The sequence below is a fragment of the Lepidochelys kempii genome, chromosome 9 (assembly GCF_965140265.1).
Source record: "Lepidochelys kempii isolate rLepKem1 chromosome 9, rLepKem1.hap2, whole genome shotgun sequence".
In the NCBI taxonomy this organism is placed as follows: Eukaryota; Metazoa; Chordata; order Testudines; family Cheloniidae; genus Lepidochelys; species Lepidochelys kempii.
This window is the reverse complement of record NC_133264.1, coordinates 10,398,615-10,423,079: the sequence shown is the minus strand read 5'-3', so window position 1 is coordinate 10,423,079 and position 24,465 is coordinate 10,398,615. Positions and strand designations below refer to the sequence as shown.

The 24,465-nt window shown below is 41.2% G+C and overlaps 1 protein-coding gene across 6 annotated transcripts in view; it reads left to right on the top strand.

The window, feature by feature from the left end:
- The window catches only part of SOX2 (SRY-box transcription factor 2), a 107,924-nt gene extending 84,624 nt beyond the window's left edge, over positions 1-23,300 (top strand). Inside the window, exons 3-6 of one of the 6 annotated variants that reach the window (XR_012160717.1) lie at positions 11,278-11,411; positions 16,509-16,686; positions 17,647-18,016; positions 19,590-23,300. The gene's annotated coding sequence lies outside the window, so the exon portion shown is untranslated. Of the gene's footprint in view, positions 1-11,270; positions 11,412-16,508; positions 16,687-17,646; positions 18,021-19,589 lie in introns of all 6 variants that reach the window. The other 5 variants (XR_012160720.1, XR_012160715.1, XR_012160718.1 and 2 more) reach the window with 5 other exon arrangements.
- The last annotated feature ends 1,165 nt before the right edge of the window (positions 23,301-24,465 follow it).

Below are 24,465 nucleotides of genomic sequence, written 5' to 3'. Positions count from 1 at the left end.
TGAAGCTATGATATAGGAGCTCTTTGAAATCAGTATTTCTGATTTTATTTTAAATTGGGTTGAAATTATCAGAATTATCACGGTTTTTAATCGCTGGAGTCACTGCAATCAGTTGACGCCCAGATTCAGTAGAGTTAAATCCTCGAAGCTAAAATCCGGAGGGTTTTTCTTTCTTTCTTCCAAATGCACTTGGGAAAAGGATTTTTAAGAAATAAAAATCACACCCCCAAATTTAAGTCTCTGCATGAGAGTTTTTTCCTTGCATAACTTTCTTACTGGACAGATTATATATTATCTCCCCAAGCTTCTTTACACTTTTATTGACGGTTCAGTATTAAATAGTTCGCAGTCATTCTTAAATCTTGTATGGGGGAAAAAGCCAAAGGAATAGATGGGAATATTCTGCACTGTGACAAAATTGTTTGAAATGTTTAGGAACACTTTCATCTGTTTGGGTCGGTTTTTCCTCCCCTCTCAAATCAGGCTGCTTTGCTTTGCGAATTATGAATAATCTGTGGCTCTTTCCCTGGGGCGGACTATAAATCACCTGCTTTCTCGATTCACTTTCTGCAGCGTGAGTCTCTGACCCAAACTTTTAATTGACTTTACGTCCTAGAGTTGTAATCCCTACATTCGGGGAGAGAGAAGAAACAGTTGTGCCTAATGCTTAGTCGAGCGATTCCTTTACTTTAAAAAGTTGTAACTGGCTGAGAAGTGAGTTTTCTGAGGAATGAAATCCCACATGAGTTGCAAATATAAAGTAAGATTTTTTCCCCCCTGCTCCTGATTGGCAATATTCATTGTGTGTGTGTGTGTTGGTTTGAAAAGCAGGAAGAAATGTAATGAATTGAGTGCTGTCAGAGATGTCTTCTATGTTGATGTGCTGAATGGCAGCAGCTCCCTGATCCAGTGCAGGTGCAGTAGTGCTGGGGGGGAAGGGAAGGGGGGGCTCTCTGTTCAGTGGAAAAAGCACATTCCCTACAATAGACCACACACTGCCAGCCAGCATGGCATCAGCTCACACTTTCATACTCCCCCCCCCCCCCCCAGTCCTGAGTTCACAAAGTGGCTATACAGGAGCGCTAGTTAGGTTCTCTTGTAATGAACATTTGTGACTCCTGACCAACGTTTGAATCTGCTGGGCTCTCTGTGCAGGCAGGTCTGTTTTAATCACAGGTTGAAAATGTGTCCCCTTCTCTTGCGAGGCAGCTCAGTCAGAGCGTCAGTTGCATCAAACGCGATTAAGAAAACGCGGTTTCCAAGTGCTGCTAATAGGGAAAGATTTTTTTAATAATAATAAAAAAAGGGGGGGGGGAGACACCGTTCTAAATGGATGAGATGGTCTAATCCTACACACGAACTCCTATTAATCCCGTTGACAGATAACCTGTCTCCTATTTTGGTGTAATACATTATCTTTATGCAAGGATTAAAAAAAAAGTTTTCACTCATCCTAACCCGGCACGGGCTGGTTTTTCCTGGCTTGTTTCCGTATTTTTTTTTTTCTTTGACGATCTGCTTATAAGAAGCTAGATGGTTACGTTTGGTTACTCAAATACTACTCCGAACAATGCAACGAATAAGAGCTAACTCTTCAGCAAGCGGTTCTGAGCGCTTTTGTTCCCTCTCCTGTTACATCTAATATTAGCCCTCCGATCGGGGGGAAGTCACCGAGAAGGTATTCTCATAGCATCCCTGGGAACTCAGTTTCCTCGCTTGTGTTGCTGATTTCTCTTGCGCTACTCCTGCAAGAAGTAGATTAGACCCTTTTGGATATACTTGCTGATGCATTGCGCTGAGGAAAATTGCTCTGTGTTTGCTTATAAAAAAACCATGTCACTGTAAAACTTTTTTTTTTTTTTTCCAAATCGCGGTAACAAATAGCATCAGCTTCTGGAGCACTTTGCAAAGCCATTCTTTGGCTGAATACTGTTAAACAGGGGATTTGACAGCTAACCAGATATTACTGAGTTCTAAGTAAGCCAGTTTTTTCTTCTGCCTCCCTCCCTCCCCTCCACCCCCAAACTGATAACAAAACGTGTTTGCAATAAATTGCATGGGGGGAGGGGGAGGATCAGATTCTAATAAGTGACTTATTTGTTTTCAGGGGTCAAATCTTGTCATCCTCATCACAGGGGAATAGATCTCATGTACATGTAAAAGGAAAGGTAATACAGATATTTTAAAAAACAGATTGCTGATCGTATCGCAGGGTGGATTTTTGTCTTTTGGTCTCCGACTGCTCCCCGAAGCACCCGCTCATGTATGCTTTATTTGCCGCCAACAAGTTGAAGCTCTTTAGACCATCAACTTTACCCAACCGTGGCCCTTAAAAAAAATGGTCGATTTGCGTTAGGGCGCCATTATTTTTGCGGATTAAGTCTGCGTCTGGTGTCAAATACAGTCTGCGACAAGGACGTGCAAACTACTGCTACTCCAAGAGCCAGGCTTCCCGTCTATAGTTTTCCACTTTCTTTCCCCCTAGTGCTACTTGATAGCCTTTGTGTCCTATTGATACACACCCATAATTAATCCTTCTTATTAATGCTTACATTCTGTACCCATGGGGCAAGTCAAACCTATTTAGATTACCTTGGTTGGTTGCACAAATTTAAGTGGGAAACGAGTTATAAACCTAATAACGGCCTTAATAAAAATAATTATTTGATTAGGGAAGAGTAAATTTACTCCAGTGCAAGGATGCGTCTGGATTTATATTTTGGTTGTATCTGGGCTCATGGTTGGTTTGAAAACAAAGGTCTTTTAAATTCATTGCAGTTCTTAAAAAAAACCCATAGAGTCAGACAGCACTCCATGGTAGAATATGTCCCTTTGATATTACTTAGGAGGATGAATTAATTCATAAAACAGTTTTAATTGGAAATCAATATGAGACTTGGGTGCCTTTGAATTAATTGGAAACAATCAGCACAGGAGACCATTCATCACACACGTTGTTCCCTCTCTTGCTTTTTGTTGTTTTTAGTCCGAAGCTTCTGCACATCGTTCAAGTGTATTTATGCTGCTGGTTTTACAAGTAAAAGTGAGGATACAACACTAACACTCGCATTGTCCCCCCTATACTTTTAACGCTCGCGTATTGTTTGATTACTAATTCGAGTTAATATGATCTTTATGGCAACATAACAGTGGATAATTGGCCCTTTTTCTGAACAACAATGTAAATCACAATCGCTTTATTATTTAATAACGTCAAACGCTTCGTTGGATTGGCCCCGACAGAGAAGACCTTTTCTTTCTAGGCAGTGTTGTTGAGAAAGAACAATGCAGATCTAATTGTGGAGATTTCAGAAGTTGGCTCCTGTAAATGAACAGCTTAGATATGGAAGTTCCAGCAGATGTCTGCACTTTTCCCTGTGACAAACCTTATAACCCCCTCCCTTCCCCCACCTCCCCCCAGACTTATTGAAGATTTTTTGTTCTCACATCCTAGCAACAACCTAAATCTTCCCGAAGTAAATACACCCCTTTCCCTTGGTTGCTATACAGCGCTTTATATGGCAGATTTAACAGGGAAGTATAAGCATGCACACCAAATCAGTGCCTGCCTCAAGACGCTAGATATAATTCTGCCCCAGTTATCAGTGTTTTCTCTCTTGCCAGCCTTGGGTGGGTTTTTTGATTTGTTTGCTTTTTGTTTAATAGCACCTTGTTTGTCAATAAGGAAACGCGCACCCCAGCCTCTGGGAAGAGTTGTTTTGTAAGAGTTTGGAGAGTTTGCAAGTCCCGCATGACATTATTTTGTAAATGTCAGGAAAACGGCCAGGATGCCTGTCTGTCTCCAGCTGCGGTAGAGAGGCCGGCACTGTGTGGCCCCGTCTGTGTTCATTTCTGTTACCTGTTACTTTTCTGAGGACTGGCCGAGTGCGAATGTTTTATTTTCTTACTCTCGCTTAGTGTGTGCAAAAGTTACCGGCTCCTCAAAGACGCGATATTAAAATTCCTAAATCCATAACCCAGTCACCCAAAGGCAATACAGACAAACCAGGAAACTTGGTTCCTACCCCTAAAGTGATCACTGCAAGTACACAGCAGGAGCTGGTTTTGAAAACCCTAATTCGGTTGAGTCCTGCATGGAACAAGATGGGTCCCAATTCTCTTTCCAGGACGCGTGGATGTAAAAAAAAAAAAAGGGGGGGGGTCCCGGTACGCTGCGTGGAGAGATACACAGCACCATCTAGTAGTGGCATGAGGATGGCTCCTCTTCCCATCCCGACCCCATGGTCCCCTCCACTTGCTGTAGCTTAATATTATTAAGCCTCATAGCCAGCGCGTTTCTGTGTGTGTTTCTTTGTGCCTGGCACTGCTACCTGGTTGGGAACAGCTCCTCGGGGGTGACACATCGCCCCCCCCCCCCGAAATGTAATCCCACCGAAAATAGTTTATTTGGAAAACTTTCCCCCAACAGGAGTTGGCAATCCTCTGCCTAGTCCTGTTCGTTCACCCCAAGCTTTAAACAATGCGAGCTTTGATGCGCCACTGCGTTCAGTCAGCAGGAGATTAAGGGTGATGTATAGCATTCTTCTTCGCAATGCACCACATCCCGGGGTGGAAGGAGAGGGAGCAAAGATACAGAGTCCAGAATATTTTGCCTCCTTCTGTTTGCAAATTTTGACACAACAAGCGATCAGAATAACCGTGGCGAAATCCTCTTATGTGTCAAGACAGTAAGGGCACTTTTTAAAATTTCAGCACCACACGCTTACCACTCACTCCGCGTACCTAGGCAAGCTGTCACCTGCACATTGTAGGAAGGGGTCCCAAACAGTCTCTGGTAACGCTGCATTTTGTTTTTCCAGCACTACCGGCTTGTAAGCAAAGCCAAGCCGGCCACGCCAATCGGCGCGCTGGATACGTTTCAAATAAATCGTTACAGTTAACTAAAGTGCTGTTCTTCCGCCCGCTTGCCACCAGATTTCCTCACAAAAATCCACTCAGTTTAAAGTATCAAAAAGGCAGAAAACAAACAAACAAAGATAGAAGCACTTGGAGTCCCTAGAACCAAAGTTCAGTTGCATTGTGCGTTCTAAAGCTCATTTCACACGATTCACAATGCACTTTGAATGTTGTCTCTTTTTTTGCTAACGTGTTAATCACCTTCCCTGGTTTTTTGTTTGTTTTGTTTCGCAACTCTGCTTTCCTAAATTGACATAAACTGGGGGGAGGGCGGGAATGCTGCTACTTTTGGATCAGGTCTAGAAAATGGGAGCTGAATGCAGAGTTTAAAATTAAAAATAGAATCGCGATTTGTTCTGGGTTTGTCTTGTTTTGTTTTTTAATCTGTACTGACTGAGTCTCCAGATAACTTGTAAACAGCCATGAGGTCCCTGCTAGCATGCAAATGGTTAATAGCCCAGTAACCACTGCGGCATTGCTAAAACTAATGATCACTTACCAAGACTAAATACTCATTGAAATCTAAAAAAAAAAAAAAAATTTTTTTGGCTGTAGTGGGTGCTCTGTGCATTTGGTTTGTTTATTTCATACTTGGATGATCCAGGGTTGGGGGGTAGCGGAGGGGGACTCCTGGCTGCCACTCCCTCTCCATAATGAGCTCATTTCCATATTTGCGCCTCCCGCAACTGTGAGAAAATCCGGCCGGACATTTAACGTTCCGATACGTCCTCCACTGCCTTGTCTCCTCGGTTACACCGTGTGCCTGAGTGCGGAGAGAAGAGAACCGACCTATTGATAGGTTCTGTTGTATTAAACTGCGAATAAATGTGCGTATCTTGGCATCTAGCAGGCTCTTGTCGTTTTTATTGTTTCTACATTCATTATTTCCCATGCACTTTTCTCTCTCTCTCACACACACACACAGGTTTTTCAGTGTGATTTGTCTGTTATCATTTACCATCTCTCCCTCTCCCAGTTTCTCCAGAGTCAAAGTGCAGCTCAATGTACAGCAAATCAAGTGGAAAGACAACAACGCCACGCACTCGCAAAAGTGAGCGAGAAGCTTCTGCAAAACAGATCGGGAATCGGTTTGATATAATGTCAGAGTCATACGCATATGTGCGTGGCCAGGAGACGTTTGAGTCTCGCAGAAGAAACCCATATTGACAAGAGTTCTGTAGGATGCCTGCAAGTGCCTAGGAATAGTTGGGGGTGGGGGATTTTTTTTTTTACCGTACTTATCAATAACAAGATGTATAAATATCAAAGTGAAGTAGCCCGAGTAAGTCTTTCTAGAAGCAAGGAAGAAGCTTAAGCAGCTTTCTCTACTGGTGATTTGTAGCTCTGTAAGGGGGCACGGACAGCAAATACCCTGCAGGTGCATGTTGTAACACTGCCATCCGGACTTTAATGTAGATTACTCTCCAACTCGTTTGATCGGCCCTTTGAAACCCTTTACAATTGCCTGTGACGAACCGCCAGTCTCAGGTTTTTTTCCCTTTGAATAATGCCTTAAGGGTAAGTCCTCGGGGCTTTGAAAGATCTCCAGTACATTTAAAAAAATAAATAAATAAAAATCTAAAGCTTGGGCAGATGTCTGTCAACTAGGAGCTGTTAACAGGCAACTATGAAACTATTGATCATCTAATACCCACCAAGTCTACTCAGGGGAAAAACTTTAATACTTAAGGGAGGAGGGTTCCTAAGGAACTCCTAGTATTTATATTGTTTTCGGGGGGGGGGGTATTAATATTTCAATAGAGATCCCTCCTCCCATCTGTAATATACCTTGTGGATGGCTGTACAGGCTGGGGTATACCGTACTTATGGACTCTCCCGTGTGTCAGGGTAGGTCTGATCTCTGTGGGTGAGTAATACATGTATGTAGGACTGACACTCACAAATACTGAAGTCCTTACACATGCCACACTCCCACTGAACGCAGGATAGATAAGCCGTGAATGGAAGTGGGGTGTGCTGGGTGGCTGTATGAATAAACGGTGCATTCGAAGTATTATACAGAATGAAACTATTAAGATAAACTAGATATGGCATAGAACACAACTGTAAACTGTCTATAAATACAAACATAGACTATGTCTATACCCGGTGCACTGGATATTGCCATTATGTTCAAGTATTGTATGGTGGTGTTTGGCTTTCATGACCTCCCCCCAATAGCAAGAATGGTAAAAAAAATTCAGAGACAACCGCAGCAATCTGGCAGCTATTTCCACTCCCCACCTCAGAAAAAAGCGACTCTTTTAATATTGACTTAATACTATTAACAACTTTACAATAATTACTGAACTCTCGGCACTTAAACTTGCACAAGCGGCGCTTTGTTTCTATAAAATAAACTTGGATGTTCAATCGCTCCCTAGCAAACCGGGGATTTGAATTAAAGGCCCATTTGGGACACTTGAGACGACAAAGGGTTACACATAAATAAATGCCACATTTGCCTATTGCAAAAGTTTTCTCTGCCCTTTCTCAGTCACAACAGGGGAGGAAAAAGCCCTCGTTTATTATCTAGCGCTGGGTAGGAACAGCCCCTCCAGAATGTGCCCTTAGCTTTGGCCGGCAGAAGAGGGGCTTTTCTCTCAACAGCAGCCCCCTTTGTTCTCCAGATCTCTTTCCCAATTTCAAGCTTCACTTGCACATCCCAAGTTTGTTTGTTAATGACGCTATTACCATCTGGCTCGTCCTACTTTCCAAAAGATATAAATCTCCCCAGTTTCACTGCCCGCATTACCGTCTAAGTGCCACCATAGCCAGAAGAAAAATATGCTTTCAAGGTTGCAAATTCTCTTGCACAGAATAATGCCCTGGCCCGGCTCGTCTCTTCAGTATTTATAGGTTACACACATTGATGTGTAAGATTCTGATGGGGAAACTGAGGGCTGGGTTTGATGGAATGTCTCCAAATGGAATTCCCCTTACAGCTATACTGGGGGGGGGGGGGGGAGAAGGGGGTTAGGAATTGATTTACGTTTTCCTCCATAAACTTAAATGAACCGCTCTTTCTCACCCTCCCCTCCTCCCGTCATGCCAACCTTTAGCAAAGAGTCTGAATGCATCTTGCCACTTTGAAACCGTTATCTTCGGCAAAGAGAGGGACACGAATCTGTGCGCTCAGGAGGCTAAATGTGCTGCCTGGTGTCAACTTGCCCAGCATGGACCCTGTCTCCTTGTTATATGTATATTTGTGCGTGTGTCTGTGTGCGCGCCCTTCCTTCTAACAGGCGTTGTACAGTGAGAAGGAAAGTTTAGTGCAAAGCGATTGCAGATTTGTATGCTTTTTAAGCATAAAGGGCGGGGGAGTGGGGTGGGCTGGGGTGGGTTGGTTTGTGTATAGGCTCCACAATGAATCTATTTATTCGCTGCATCCAGCCTGGGCAGAGTGAATAGGAAAGCGAGAGAAACTCAGCCTTCCAAACGCGTGGGCTTTGTGGAACACAGTCCCCACTGGCAGATTTCAACTAATTTCCCATTCTGTGGGGATCTCCTGCAAAGAGACACACACATGTCCATCATCTCTGTCTTCCCCCAAGTCTTTCCCATCCGTCCCCCGCCAGTATGTAAACTCTGATACTATTAAGTTAAACCGAAGGAGAAGTTTAACCCCAGATCATTGCCTTGCTTGATTGCTGGCAAGATTTTGCGGGGAAACCTCCTATTTAAAATTAAAAAATCTTGTCAAATCACGGAGAAGCAGCTCTTTTAATACGTGAAAGAACCCCAAGGATTTTTCGAGTGATCTAATTGTTATAAATAATTGCCGATGAAAAGCAAACTCAATTATTATGCACTTCTAATAGTGTGACTGCATTAGGGCCAAAACAGTGATTAATTAATATCACACTGGTGTAGCTGTTTTCTAGCAAAAGGCCTCCTCCCCCTCCCCCTTTGCCAAAGCGGATCTGTCCTGCTGGAGTCATGCTTAGCCAGTAAGGGATCTTGTTTATAAATTTATATGACGACCTTTTCTTTGTGACCGTTCTAAAGTTGATATGGACAAATTGCAGAGGTATACAATTTAAGTAGATGCACTTTTAATCACCGATCATTAAAATGGTTATGTTAAATATACTCAATTACATGCATGACTTCACCCTAACAGTACTTCCTATTCTCCCAGCTGCTCACGTATTCCTTAACTATCGTCCGCAGAAGAAACTCGATTATGCTGGATCCATACATTTCTATGGGTTTCATCAGCCTAATTAATGCTTCGGTGTGGTCCATGTGTCTGAATGGGTCCCTTTACTATTACTTTGGTAAGGAGGCAGTGTTGGAATGCAGAGGGTCTTTCTTTCAGATATACCCATGGGGCTCACTCTAGGACGCTAATGGCAAAGGTAGCAAGTGTTGAATAGCAGGCACATGCAGGGGAAAAGAAACCAACGGTGAGGTGCCTGGAAAAGGGACATGGATACTGTAGGTATGACCAACAGGTCAGTGCTGATAATTAAAACGGTTAAAGAAGAGAAGGTAAATGGAAGGCGTCCACAAACTCTAGTGCGCTTCGTGAACACCAGACAACTCAGTTTACGCTCTGATCCTGATGCAAAATGGTATATTCCATACCATGCCAGGGCAATAAATGTGCCCCTGCTAAATCTGTGTGTATTTTCTAAGACTAGTGTGATAAAGTAATATGGAGACACGTCTCAGTTAGGAGTGGATTTTCACTTCTTCTCCCGCAGAGGAAGCTATTTTAAAAAGTTGGATTGATTAGGGTTTCTAATTGCACAAAAAGTCAACGACAGCTTTTAAGACAACTCTGCAATTTAGCGTTTGCTTCCTACCTGTGCGAGCTGACTATTACATGGCTGGTGCTGTATATACATTGCTCAAGATTAGATATTCTTGAACATGAAATACATCGATAATTTTTGGTCACATGCACAGACACCTGTTGTGTCGAAGACCTCAGTGTAAGACTTCCTGATCGGATCCTCGCGAAGGGTGGGAGGAAAAACAAAGATAATTTCTTACCACTCAGTGAATTGCCAACCAATAGGCTGATGAAACAAGGACCTTTCCGCCATTCCTCCTAAATCCTCCCATATTGTACACTGCAGATCATCGTCCTAATTTTGCAGTGTGCCTCGCTGTAGTCTTCATCCTTGCAGTAAAGATTTCAGATCTATAACCAAATTATAACGTAGGAACTTTATGCTTGTCATGCTAATTTAATGACTTTTATAGTAAGTGTATACTTTCTGTCTTTTGAAATGAGCTCTTCAGAACGCTTTGTGTAATGATAGACACTAGAGACATAAGAGACAAATGCACAAGCAGTGGTGGGATAATAATCCGGCAAACACACTGGGCCATTTAACAATAAAATGGAGAAGCAAGTACATTACATCTCAGGATAGATGTGTATCCAGGTCCGGTTTAATTGGTCAAACGCCCCGGATCCAGACTGACCCGGAAAAAAGAAATTATCAAAAGAATGGTCAAAACTACCCGGGAAGGGATTTTTTTAAAAAAATATATGGTATTTCATAAAACCAAATAACCAATCCCCAGAAAGCATTAGATTATTTTTGATCCAGTGCATACAATAGTAATTTAAATTGGTTGGAGCAGCTGTGTAGTTATTTCATCTAAGCATTGACTCGTTCCATTTCCAATGATATAACTATACATGCGTGTCTGAATGAATCTTGGTATGTGTATATATGTCTCCGGATAGACAGATAGATGGATCCCTGTGAGCATTTGTTTTGCTTCTTTATTGTGAGTTGTCCAGAATTCTGTCCAAGAGATGATCTTGATAACAAAGCGGGGTAAACCAAAGCTATAGGTGTATTGCAATCTAGGGAACTCACTCATTGCCTATAATTGTAAATAAGGTAAGTTCACACGACGATCGAGTAACGAGAGAACAAGAGGCCTATTTTAATCAGGTGGTTATCTCTCCTTGATGGAGATCAGAGCTCCATCACTCCTGGCCTTCTCATTGTGTCCCCCCTGCTGGAAATGACAGCTCCTTCAGAAATGAGCAACTTGGTCCCTGGATGGGATTTCACCTCTTTTGCAATACACATGTACCAATTGTCATTTTACTGCTACAGCGAATCCTCTAAATGATATAAGTGTATAAACTCTGCTTCATTAAATCCCATTTTTGGACAGCTTGAGGGTTGGAGCGTGTATTACTGTAAACGAGAGGAGACTTAAATTATATCCAAATGGGGATTGAAACATAGTGGTACTTAAGCACACTCCTTGTCTCAGCAACAGTGGTCTGATTTTTTTCCCTCTAGAGTGTTATAATATTACAAACGCAAGTTTCCTCGTGTCAGATCAAACGATCTGACTCCTATTTCTCGATTCAGCCTACAGGTTCCATTGTGGTGGGGACAAACATAAAATAAAGATACGATCAAATACTGTGGCCTGACCAAAGAGAAGTTTATCGTTCCTCTGAGCGAGCTTCCTAATATGAAGTTAAAACCCTTTATATCTGAACACACTAGGTGAGTTACTTTCTTGTGTACATCTATGTATGTATATGTGAGTATATACAGAGATAAGTGTTGGTGTGTGCATAGGCAGTGAACTATGGACAACAGCCAACGGCACTGAACGTTCAATTCCTACACTTCCAACCAATAGCCAGTTAAACATCTCATTTTCAGTGGGAAAATCTTTGCCTACAAAGGTCTGCTTCTTTCATAAATGTATCTTCAAACATTTGTGCTGTTCAATGTTGCGATACAAGGAGATATGGCCGGTGAACATTGAGCGTTCACTATGAATTACATGGATCTCTTGCCCCACGCTAACTAGATCATTATTTCAGAGAGTAACCTTTCACCGATTCTGAAATATTCTCTCGTGTTGCTCTATAATCTAGCACGTCACGATTATCTGTCTGTGTCCTATTAAAATACACTGATATGCATGGTCGAATTAACATATTGTCCCTACTAATGACACTAACAACTATGTGATGACAAGGGCGCAGGAGGTTACGCGGTATATGGGAATATGTTGCATAACAGCAGCCCTATAGAAAGTCAGCCAAAGTTGGCTTTGAAAAGAGGTTTGGATTTTCATCATGTTCAAACTCCTGAAGGATTCGGAGACAGTCTGTGATTTAACCAAGTGTCACCCGCATTGTATTACTGGCCCCTGGGAGATTTGTTGTTTCTTGTCACTCATGGTTTTTCTTTTTAACTCAGTGGTCTGCTGAAGATGGGCAACAGGCGCTGCTATACATTCTTACAGGGCTTTGGGGTTGTTCTGGGTGTAATCGCTGTTTAAATCCCGATGCCCAGGACTGCACCTGAGTTTGATTTGGATCAAAAAGCGTGGAAGCTGCTGGAAAAGTGTTTACTGGTGAAATAACGGCAGCAAGCAAACTGGGCAGGAAGAGCTTGATAAAACATAGTGATGAATCTGTGTGCGAGAGAGTGTGGAGGGGGTGTGTGTGGAGTGGGGGAGTAATGGTAAATTGGCATTTCTGGTCATTCCAGCTCCTCGTTATTGGTTTGCTCCGGTAGACAGCCTCCATCTCTCTGTTTAGATATTCTTCACCGACCCCTAGACGCTCAGACAGCACGTTCCCAAACTTTGAAATGCCAAATCACGTTATTGCTGTAGCAAGAGGCTGCTTTAGGATCTGTGACAGCTGAGTTTTCCCTATCGATTATGTGACACTGCAGTTCATTTACACAGCTCAAAAGCTCAAAGACACGAGAAGCCTCCAGTTTAACAAAAATAAATCCCGCTCTGAAAGTGAACCAACTTTATGTAGTCTTTAAACTGATAGATCAGGACTTAATTCATGGAGACAGAGAGAGCGGGAAGGCGACAGAACCAGTTCCGCTTTCACACTGTCCTTTTATAAACCTTCAGAAATTACCACATTGAAAATCTAGGGAGATTAAGGACTGAAATTTTAATTAGGAATATAGTGTGTTAGGTTGCTATAGCCCTGTAAAAACGTCCAGGGCAAACAACTCTCTCTGTCTCTCTCAGTACGCGTGTGTGCGTGTGAGAGAGAGAGAATTAAAGATTTACACAGAGAATAACTGTGTGTATGTCCAATACACTTATAGAGCAACTCTCTATCTATATGATTATCTATATATCGCGGTAGCTACAATGTACACATAGAATATTAAATATTAGTTTATGTGTATAGTAGCTAGGTACAAGAATTAAAGTGATTCCAATTAAATTAAATTGAAGTTGCGGTACCCACACACAAACGTGGGGGAAGCCCTTATGAGGCCGTCATTTATTAAGACTGATAAATGAGTGACCGGCCTGCATATGCTGCGGGTTCTTTAACGGGGGACTGTCCATCAGAAAAGACAAGCTCCCAGTCCCTGGCTGCCCCCCTCCCTCTGTCCTGGCCGAGGTTTCATTACTTGTTGTTAGGGCCTGAAAACAATAAAGGATGTCGAACTGGGCTTTTATTGATTATTTGTCACCCTGTATTTGTCAGTTTCAATAACTTTTCCCGAAGTTTTACTTACGGGCACTTGAGCTTTCGGATTAGGCCAGCTCTGAGGATTGCACTGAGGAGTAATTATCCGCTGGCCTGCTTCCCTGTAGTCAGAGCAGGGCAGCCAGAGAGAAAAGAGCATTAATGTATAGAAGCATTAATCTGTCCTCAATCACCCTAAAGCAGTGACCATTCCAATGAACAGGGGAGAGCTCCCAAAACCTTGGACGCTGACTCGGGCTCTGGGGATGGGGTACCCCCCGCCCCGCCCCCGGAGATGGTTTGGCTTTAGATAATTTCACTTACAGTTTATTCGCATATACTTTTGTGTCTAAACCTGAAGCGTGTTATTCCGTGCTGCTGCTGTTTGTACCCCTATAGACCTAGCTAATACATCCAAAGTGTGTGTGAGAGAGAGAGAGAGAAAGAGAGGTGCTCAATAGGTGTGTTAAATGGATGTGTGCAAGGATGGGGATGGGTGTGAGAGTCTGGGGAAGTTCAAAACCATTTTAAAGGCCTAGAAATGGACTCCCAAGAGGATGTTTCCAATCGGACAACAAACTTCACGTCCATGTTGTTTGAACTTTCCGATTCGGTTACATCCAATATGTTGCATTAAAAGGCTGCATCGAAGTGTTAACGTGAAAGCAAAATCAGGGGATTTTTAAACTTGTGTTTACGATCAGCCATTCAAAAAAAATCCCATTTCTCTTTCCGGATTTATATTTTATATTACTGCAAGATTGCATCTACTGCTTAAGAAGGTTAAAAAAAATCACTTGGCTCTCGTGATGGAAAGAAATCCCCAGGAGGGAATCAAATAGGGAAGAGGTGTGTTGGAAAAGACCAGCAAACAAATGGGGACTGGGGAGGAATCCTCAGGTGACGCTACCAAATAACACCTGTAACTGGTGCGCAGATCCGTTGTCAGAGCCTAGGAGAAAAGGAGAACTGAATCTGGAAGTTGGTTTACTTCTTGAGGGTCTTTTGCACCCCTCCGTCCACCCCCCCCCTTTTTTCTGTACTAGCTTCTAGCACCATCCAGAGCCCAGCAAGAACGAGAATTTAGCTTCTCTAGCGGCTAAAAAGTTGATTATGGACAGAGAGGAAACTTCTTGGATGCCTGAAGTTCTCACCGGGTGATCGAGAAAGGGAGAGAGGGATGCCATACAAGATGCTCACAGAGCTATTTTAGGGAACTTAAAGTCTTTCAAGCGGCCAAACCTTTATGGAAATTGGAGCGAGACAAGACCTTATCTTTGGTCATTTCCCATCTCCAGTAACTTCCATATTGCTCCCATGCGATGCACGCTGTTGCATGCATCGTAAAGCTATACTAATTTGTAACCACACTAAAGGCAAGCGAGCATAATCGTTCCCTGGGCTGGCACGGTGCCTATCGCGTACAGTATACCGTTTGATGTCCTGTATTTCATACCACTGCAAGCTAAGAGACAAGCGAATACAGAGTGCCTTGTTACACAGGATTTAATTACAGCGGAGTGCATTCTCCATGCTGATTAGGAGACAAATCAATCGGGGGCTTATTTGCCACAATGAACCAATAAAAACAATTTATTAGAGCAATAATCTGAGCTCCACATTGTCTAAATATTATTGTTTCAATAGCACGGAGGGGATTTAGACTGAAAAATGTCACCCACCCCATCAGAATCCTCACTCGCTAATGCACCCTGAGATTTTAGCTTCTTCCCAGGGGTTATTTGCTTGTTTGGGGGGCCTTTTACAAAAATGTTGGGTTCCACAATTGCAGGTTCATGTGTCTTGGTTTCTGAATGACCTAGGGTACAAAATGCTGCCCACTTGGTTTTAAAGATTTCCTTATTTCCCATGATTTATATGTGAAATTCCTGGAAGAAGGGAGGCCATAGGAAAGGTCCCCAAGCTACAGACCGAGATAAATGGCTTGTTGTAATATAGTTAGCAAAACATAATGCAAAGTACAGAAAATTCTATAGGGGTTAGGGAAAGACATACATTCCCAGGCTGGAAGGCTCCTGAGCATAAAGTCCGGGATCAGAGATTTTTGAGGGAGTTGGGTGGGAGGAATGCGGGAGATAGAAATTCCATGACCTTCCACCCTACAAATAACATGTCTCCCTTATTCTCTTGACGAATTCCTGCAGTCTGCAAAGTGTTCAGTTAAATCAATGGGAGATTCTGGGCTGCAAGGAAAGCAGGCTTCTTGGCCCAGCTCAAACTGAGAACTGTAGAGTCCCCTATAGTTTAAAGTTGGTGACTCAGGAGACTCTGGCTTTGCTTACAGCCTTCTGGAACTTCAGTCATCTCTGTACTAAACCGGAGAGGACCTCATTTCCTGCACTAGCACTCAATGCTCTGCCAACCACAAGGTCTTTTCATAAGGCTGCCAAGGGTGCCTGGCTGTGGGAAGGACAGTCAGTGTTTATCACCAGGGAATGAGCTGGCATCATAGTCTCCTCTGAGTCACCAACCTGGCTAGCCCTGAGCATGACTTCATAAATCATGCTACCTAACTGAAAGCCACATGTTTACATGTACAGTGCTATTCATCAGGAATGTGAAAAAAAAGAAAGAAAAGATTAAAAAACAAAAACCCAACAGCCCTGTAGCTCTGTTCCTTCTTCTCACTAGTCAATTAATCAATCCGTTGATTGTTACATTGTAGCAGGCACATAAAAACAAAAACTAAATCAAAACCACTAAAAACTAAAAATAAAACCACTCTACACATCTACAATAAAAAATACAAAAATCAGTTAATCAAAGACTGATAATTTCTATAACATATCCTTGGAAATGAATCTTGAGGTGGTGTTTTAATTATTAATTTAAAATTACCTGAAACTATTACAATTAAAAAAATTATGGCGTTTTTGGCATACGAACATTTTGAAGCAGCTGAATCAGGTTCTGAAGGGAAGAAAGAGGATTTGGTTAAAATAGTCCTTTAAATTTCTTGTATTCACTTTTTTTAAAATGTAGGTTACTACACATCTGCCTATTTTCCCCCTAGTGGAGATGAAAAATGAAACTGTGACAAAAGACATTTGAGTTTGTTATATAACTCTATCTTGCTTTTCAAACCAAATCTCCTTCCCTTTCTTTCCACTCATAGAGTCCAAAGGATATCCTGATGTTGAAGAAACCTCTTCAGCTTTACACCCAGTGCCTTATCGCCATCAGAGGTGGAAGGGGACAGTTAAATGAGTGTGTAACAGCTGTAGAGCAACAATTTGAATATTAATATTTTATTTTCTTCAAACAACAACAAAAAAAAGATACTTCAAAACCAGGTGCCAGACAAAACATTAAATTTGCAATCATTAAACCTGTTTAACAGTACTCCAGAAATGAGGAGTAGGGATTTTGATTGACAGTTTGCCACCAGAAGCCCTAAAGTAGGATTTTATTGCAGATATAACATAGTTTACCATTCTTTGCTCCCTTCAGTAAGATTCTGTGTCTGGTGTTGACATCTGAGACATATATTTACATAAAAGCTTCATGTATAATGTGATATTGCTCAGAAAATGGAGAAATGTTAATATTTTTCTTGCTCACTGTTTTATAAATAAAGAACACACTTAGTTTGCTGTTTGCTGTCTTCTCTGACCCTTCAGTATATCATATTTAAAGCATTTTCCCCCAACAACAAGACATTTTGCTTACCTGGTAAATTTTTAATTGAGAAATAGTTCGTGTGAAAGACATGTTAAATAAATAACATTAACACTGTCTGACAACTTCTCTTAGCACTCCCTAACTAATATTTCATTATAGATTAAATGGATCACGTTTTCTACTTAAGAAACTAAAACAATACATTGTTTAATAGCCAATGATGTTTTAATCAAACAATTGGTTTTCAAAGGGAATAGCAGCCAAAGAGAGACTAGATTCCTCTTTTGATCTTTTTCTCAATTTGTTCTGATATCAATAAGAAATATTGGTAGGTTGAAGACAGATATAAAATGGAAAACAAATGTTATACTTCCACACTAAACCCTTGGGGTATCATTTATGGCATACTGGCTTTGGAAATGCTGCTTATTTGATATGTTGAACATTACTTTTATGCACATTAAAACTTTATTTAGCTTAACTGCCTTCTTGATGAGTTTGACTGTAATAATTAAAGCTAGAGTTGTCCAAGTAAGAAGCAAACAATTAAAACATTTATGTATTTGATTCTTGATAGGCATCTCTACAAGGTAGGTTTTAACATTTTTTTTTTCTTCTTAATTTTTTTTCAGTAAGAAGGATAAGCTTGGAGCGCCCAGTCACCGTGGTAACTGCCAGAAAAATTCTCCTGAAGTTTGAAGAGGTCAGCTAACAGGGTCAACAACTCTGGCCTCTTTCTGAGCTGGGCCTGGCAGGCCCCATCCTGCAGTTGGAGTGGTAGGCCAGGCCTAGCCCTGGGAGGTGGGCCATTCCAGCTCTGATATAAATTTTTTGAGTCAGTTCACGGCCTGGACTCTCCAGGTGGTCTCCAAAATCGATTGTGACCTTCTGACCCTGTCTAACGGAGGCATAGCATCCAACCTAAGTAAGGATTTAGCCAGGAATGACAGCTTTCCACTGAGTGTTATTGGGGACAGTACAAACACTTTTGGAAGCAAGGAGGTAGGTAAGAGGAGTAGAGGTCATTAAAAGCATATTAAAAAACAATTTTTTAAAAAGCTTGTTGGTAAAAAGTTTGTATTAGCATTAAGTACCTCTGTTATAAACCTTTTCAGCAAAGGCCTTTCCCCTCTCCCCAATGCTATTTTATATTAAATATTCTGAATGTTAACATGTGAAAAATAGGCCCTTTGTATATTCCAAAGCAAACCTAGTATTTCCTCTGCATCTGGATTTCAAATATGTAAATAAGGCTGGCTGATTTGTAGCCAAATAGGCACTGTTTATAAAGACTGGATATTTTCTTAACACCACAGAAACAGCAGGTTGTTTATTTAAGGAAGTAACTTCTTTAATATGGGCGGCCTTTTTAGATTCAAAATAATCTTAATAGATGCAATTTTTTATTTAAAGAAGGAAATTAAATAACATGCAAAAATAGCCTGTAATAAAGGCCTGCTGGTTTCACAGGCTATGTCCTTTGCTGTTTTGTAAAACAAATAGCCAAGCCACAAATCTGGTTACATATGAATTCTAACAATGCTGAGATCATACCTATACACAAGAAGAAATATTCTTGAAGACTGGAAGAAATGCAGAATTTTCTTGGGGCTATTACTATGCAGAGGTAACAAAGTATATAATCCTGAGCGGCTCAGCAAGTAGCTTTTTGCTTTGGGTTCCTACTGAGACTGTCCTATTTTATTACTATTTTAAGGAACCCATTCTGCACCCCTTACTCACTTGAGTAATCCTTATTCATTTGCATAAGTGGGACTATGTGGAATAGGAAAAGTACAGTTACCAAGTCGAACAATGTTCTTAAAATTTCATACGTGACCTTAACACTGCTGTGAGGAAAGTAAATTGTGTAACTATTTTGTCCCATTCTCAGGAAAAATTAAATAAACTCACCCCAGCAGGAATATTTTTCCAAATCATTCTTGCTATGCCTAGTAACTAAGAGCAAGTTTCCAATATTCTTGCTCACGTTCGGTTAGTACCTTACCCCTTGAGTGGCCCCATTGAAGCCACTGGAGATGCCAAAAGAGTGAGATATTAAATGCAAGTAAGAGTTGCAGAGTCTGGCCCAAAGGCTCAGTTCTGAGACTGGTTCTCTCAACAAATAGTGCTTTACTTTGCAAATGCTCCCTTTGGTTACTATGGCTCAGATTCCGTTGCCTTTACTCACATTAAATAGTACCTTACTCTGCAAATAGTTCCATTGAAATCAGTGTAGGGTGACCAGATAGCAACTGTGAAAAAACAGGATGGGGGTGGGGCGTAATAGGTGCCTGTATAAGAAAAAGTCCCAAAAAACCAGACTGTCCCTATAAAAACGGGACATCTGGTCACCCTAAATCAGTGGAACATTTGTGGAATAAGATATTAATCAATCTGCATAAGGGTGGCAGAATCTGGCCCAGTTGGGCTTGGTGTGGAGTAAGATACTACTTAGGGTGAGTAAAGGAGGCAGAGCTGGGCCCCAAATAAGCTAGGGCCTGATCCTGCGCCTGTTGAAGTCTGCCGTAAATGCTCTCATGGTGAATGCTAACCACACATTTTTTTAAAACAGGGCTACAGCAAAAACAACTTAATGACATGAGAAGGCCCACTGACTTCAGAGGGACTCCTTGTGGGAACAAGACTGGCAGAATCTGGCTCATACTCTGCAATGAGGACTAGTGCCTTTGCTTGGTTTACAGAAAACATATTTAAAAATGAGAGTTATGAGCAGTCAAATGATTTTTAGCAGAGCTTACTATATCCTCATCTCCTTTGTGGCATGATTCTACATTTTCCCCGTCCCGCCTAACAAGCACATCGGTCTGCATGATGGAGAATGTAAGTATTTCCCTGGGACACAGATCAAAATTCTCCCATCCCCTGCCCCAGCCTTACCATCAAGAACAGGCAAAAATAATTGGCACAGGAAATAAATGAGTGAATACCAAGATCTTTGGTTCTCTGCAATTTTACTTGCATTTTAGAATAACCTGAAAAATTGGACATTTCCTTAAAACAAAATCGAGCTGGGGCCTGATTATCGTCTGTCTGTTCACGTCATGCAGTCATGTGCACCTGAGCAAAGTGGATATAAAATGCACAGATACAAATGAAAACACAGGAAGTGGAGAAAATAGCCCTTTATCTTTTTCCATAGTGAAGATTCAGCCATCATGCATACAAATAATAGATAGTCTCCAACCAAATATTAGCAGCAGCAAAGGTGAGAATTTCTAACCTCCTTCATGCCATTTACTTCAGTGCGATGTGAACTTCAAAACACAATGGATCCATTGCAATAGTTTATTAAGTATAGGCTATTCCTTTACACTTTATTTAATTAAAAAAGCAAGGGAATTATATACACAAACAGGCTTAATGAAAGGTTAAGGATGAACAGTCAAAAACACCAAGAGAGACAAGGAGGGGGAGATAATATCTTTTATTGGACCAACTTCCGTCGGTGAAAGAGACAAGGTTTTGACCTGCAGAAGAGGTCTATGTAGTTCAAAAGTTTGTCTCTTTCACCAAGAGAAGTGGGTCTAGGAAAATATATTCCTTCACCCACCTTGTGTGTCTACTATCCAAGGACCAACACAGCTATAGAAACACTGCAAAATCACCAGGGGCAGGATTGTGGCATTTAACCATAGCATTTAGTATGGGCTGGTAAAGAGCTGCACTGCCCTGGGGGAACCACTAGAGGCAGCATGTCTCCCAGAGATGGCTGCGCTCAGGGAAGCATCATGGAAGGGGTGCCACAGTGTCTTCTCCGCACTCCCCCTATATCTTTGGCGCATGGTTGGCCAGCTTTGCTGACTGGCATGTAGGGGGTAGGCAGAGCCACGGTGCCCCACCTACTCCCTGCCCTTCCCCACCTCATTTTGGGTTGGCTCTAGCATGGGTTATATCAGGTAGTGGCAGCCTCCACACAGGAGCTACAGTTCAGGCTGGCCCTTCTGCAGGTGCCCCGAATAGTGGGAGGTTCGGTACTCCTCCCTACCCACTGTGCTACATTTAAGAGCCTGCTACCATCTAGCCCAGAGTCAGGAAACACAGAAGTTAAGGTTCCAACAAGCAACATTAACTTGGCTATGTCTCACATTGGAAGTATTTTCTATTTCTGGTTGTGGTTAGATGTGCAATTTAATGTTCTGTTTATGTTGTCAAAGGTATACCATGGAGTAGCCACTGTGTACAACCTAACCCACTGACACGGCCCTTGAAACTTTAACTTCTGTTTTTCTTGATGGTTTGTGATTTAGCTGTGTATCCTGATGGTGCATAACCTAGTTTATTGCATATAAGATTATAAAGGATGTGTTACCCTCTGCAACTAGTTGGAGAGTTTCAGTCAGAGAGGTTTCAGAGTAGCAGCCGTGTTAGTCTGTATCCGCAAAAAGAAAAGGAGGACTTGTGGCACCTTAGAGACTAACCAATTTATTTGACCATAAGCATCTGATGAAGTGAGTCAGAGAGGGCATGTCATATAATCTTAGCCCTCATTTGAATTATAGCCATTATACACACACTTTCTAATGCAAAGCTTCATGTGCTGTTTCACCATTATGTTAAATCCGGATCAGGAAACAAACTTTACAATCCCCATTATAATGTAACACAAGTAAATTATGCCTTGGGCATAATACAATGGAAGTATAGATTATTTTAGATATATAAAAGTTCTACTTAAGTTGAGGTTAGTGGTTTAATTACAGGATTTTTTTTTAAAATTGCTGTTAATAAAGACAGCCAGTGTTTCCTCCCCCTTTGATTTACCTCCAGTTCAACCATACTCAGTACCCCTTTTCTGGCATTCACAGCAACATGGGTGGGTTGGCAGGATCTTATAGGCATTTCCATCTTCCCAGCACTGATATTTTTTCCTGGATTGTAGCACTAACTCCACAGTGTGCCATTGTTTGGAATCTTTCAGTGACTCTTCTTCTCCCAACCTGAAACCTGCCCCAGACCCATATTTCTTCATTACAGTTTTTCAAAACAATTATAGAAACACTGATTGCAGTAAGAGGCAGTGTGAGCCAGTGATTAGATCAGATGGTGGAGAGTCAAGAGAAATGGGTGGTGTTCCACATTCTGCCTCTGATTTCCTGTTTCACCTTGGGTTTGGCCTTGGGCAAGTTACTTAACTGCTCCGTGACTCAGTTTCCCTATCTGTAAAATGGGAATAATAATGCTCACCTGTATAAAGTGCTTTGAGATCATTGAATAAAAGGTGCTGTGTAAGAGGAAACTCATTCTATTATTATCTTGTTAGAACTAAATCAACCTAAGTGTCCCCTCTACTTTATTTTAGTTCTTGAGACACATTGTTAGTCTTTTAGGGTTAGGACACCACTTCTTCCATACAGATATTGTCATCTGGCTTTTTGTTTCCCTTGTATTCACATCATATAAGGCAGTGCAGATATTCTCCCTTCCCCCTTCACACCAGCTTTGTTTAAACAAAACTACAAAGCGATTGATGATGCATGTTCTCAAGGGCCCAATAACCTTTGTATATACCAAGCAGCGTGCCACTTTTATAATGGTAGCTAGCAAGCTAATACACCTCCAAATTGTATTATTTATGTTCCTAGTAATCTAATTGTTGGTTAGCAATTTCTCTTGCTGTTTAGTTGCTCTTGCACAGTCTTGTAGTTTCTAGTTATGTAACAAATCTCATTTTGTGACTATGTGAATTTAACAGTTGTCATTGTCAACAGAGGTTGTGTGTGTGGGGTTTTTTTTTTTGGCAAGCTGGCATTACTCATCAGTCTCATGGCAGTTTTGTTTGAAAAATGCCTGTGTTAGAAAAAGTGGATTTATCAGCTCAGCACTGTATGGTGCTAGCATGCAGCACAACAAAAGACAAGTACTCATTTCAGTAGTGCTTGCAGCATTTCATGGGGCCCCCAAATAGGCTGAACAAGGCTTCTCTGGCAACGAAAACCAAATACAGTGGGAAACTGTTAAAGTGGTAGTGTTGCTTCCTGGCAAATTTGATTCTAGTTCCTTTCTTAATTTGCTACTGCTTTACGTTTTGAAAAAGATTGTTTTATTAAGAAATTCACTGCCTAGAAAAAAAGAGACACAACGGAAAACGTGACTTTTCTTTTCATCTCTTGATGCCCAAATTAAACGATGAAACTGTCCTTTGGAGAGTGGTTCTGTCATACAAGAAATAATACAATACTCGCTGTTCTTTTAAATAGTATTGTTTCAAGTGAATTATAGTGCAGTATTTCAAGGAGATCCTATTTCTTTGTAGATTTTAAACTGTTCATTATCAAAAATGATCTGTTGTGGCTGCATTTTCTTTTGCAGCTGGCAGTTTAGATTATGAAGACAGTGGATAAGAATCCTAGTAAACTCTGATCTCATAACTGAAAGTGTCACCGGTGGGTCAAACTAAAGAAACATTCTCTTATGTTACAAATAACTTGGATTATTAAAACGTAGTATTACTTTTAAAAATATTTATTGCAAATATTTTAAAAATATTTACTTTTAAATATTTAAATAAATATAGTATTACTTTTAAAAATATTTATTATTGTAAATATTTTAAAAATATTTACTTTTTGCATTGCTCTCTGTTTGGGCACTGGAAATAGTCTAGTGAATTTCAGTTTTTTATCATGACATTTTAGTCAATTTCTTTTTCAGGTTCTCATGCACAAGCACAGTGCTACAGGATCTGCGTTACAAACACTAAAGTGGAATGTTTGCTTCAGAAAACAGTTTCCATTGGATTTAAAAGAGAAATAACTGCACTTAATCTTACATTTTGCAAAAGCTTCAGTTTTACAAAATGCAAGTTCTGGACTAGCTTTGATCTTCCATTGTCCCTTATATATAGAAGCGCAATCAATTTACTACTCTATCTATACTTCAGGTTCTCAGGTAGAAGTCAGAGTGGCAAAAACAGGAATCGTTTTAGGGGCTTAGGAATCGTGATAAAAATATTCATTTTTGAAAAAATGGCACCTAATTTACCCCCATCAAAATATGAACATTTCACCTTAACTCTGATCCAGATATGTGCACACATGCTCACCAACGCACACACTGTTTTGAATGCACAACAGATAAATGCATACACAGATGTAGTTCTACAAATAATTACTTATTCTGTGTACATAAGCATGCTTGGATGTGTAATTGTCTGTGTGCGTTCCTACACACTGGGGCAAGTTATGGCTGCCTCTGTGTGGGTGTGCTGGGAGCACAGAGGTGCAGTCGGGAGATCCCCATCTTATCCTCCGGCACGCTCATGAAAGAAGCAGCCATCATGTAACTTTCCACTTCCTGAGTTCATAGGGTGAGGGCAACCACCTTCAGCAGTGTTACTGAGCATGCTCAGTCTGTGTGCACCTGCTCAGTACAAGCCAAACAGCAAATCTGGGGGGGATATGTGACCCTACATCCCCTCCCTCCACACA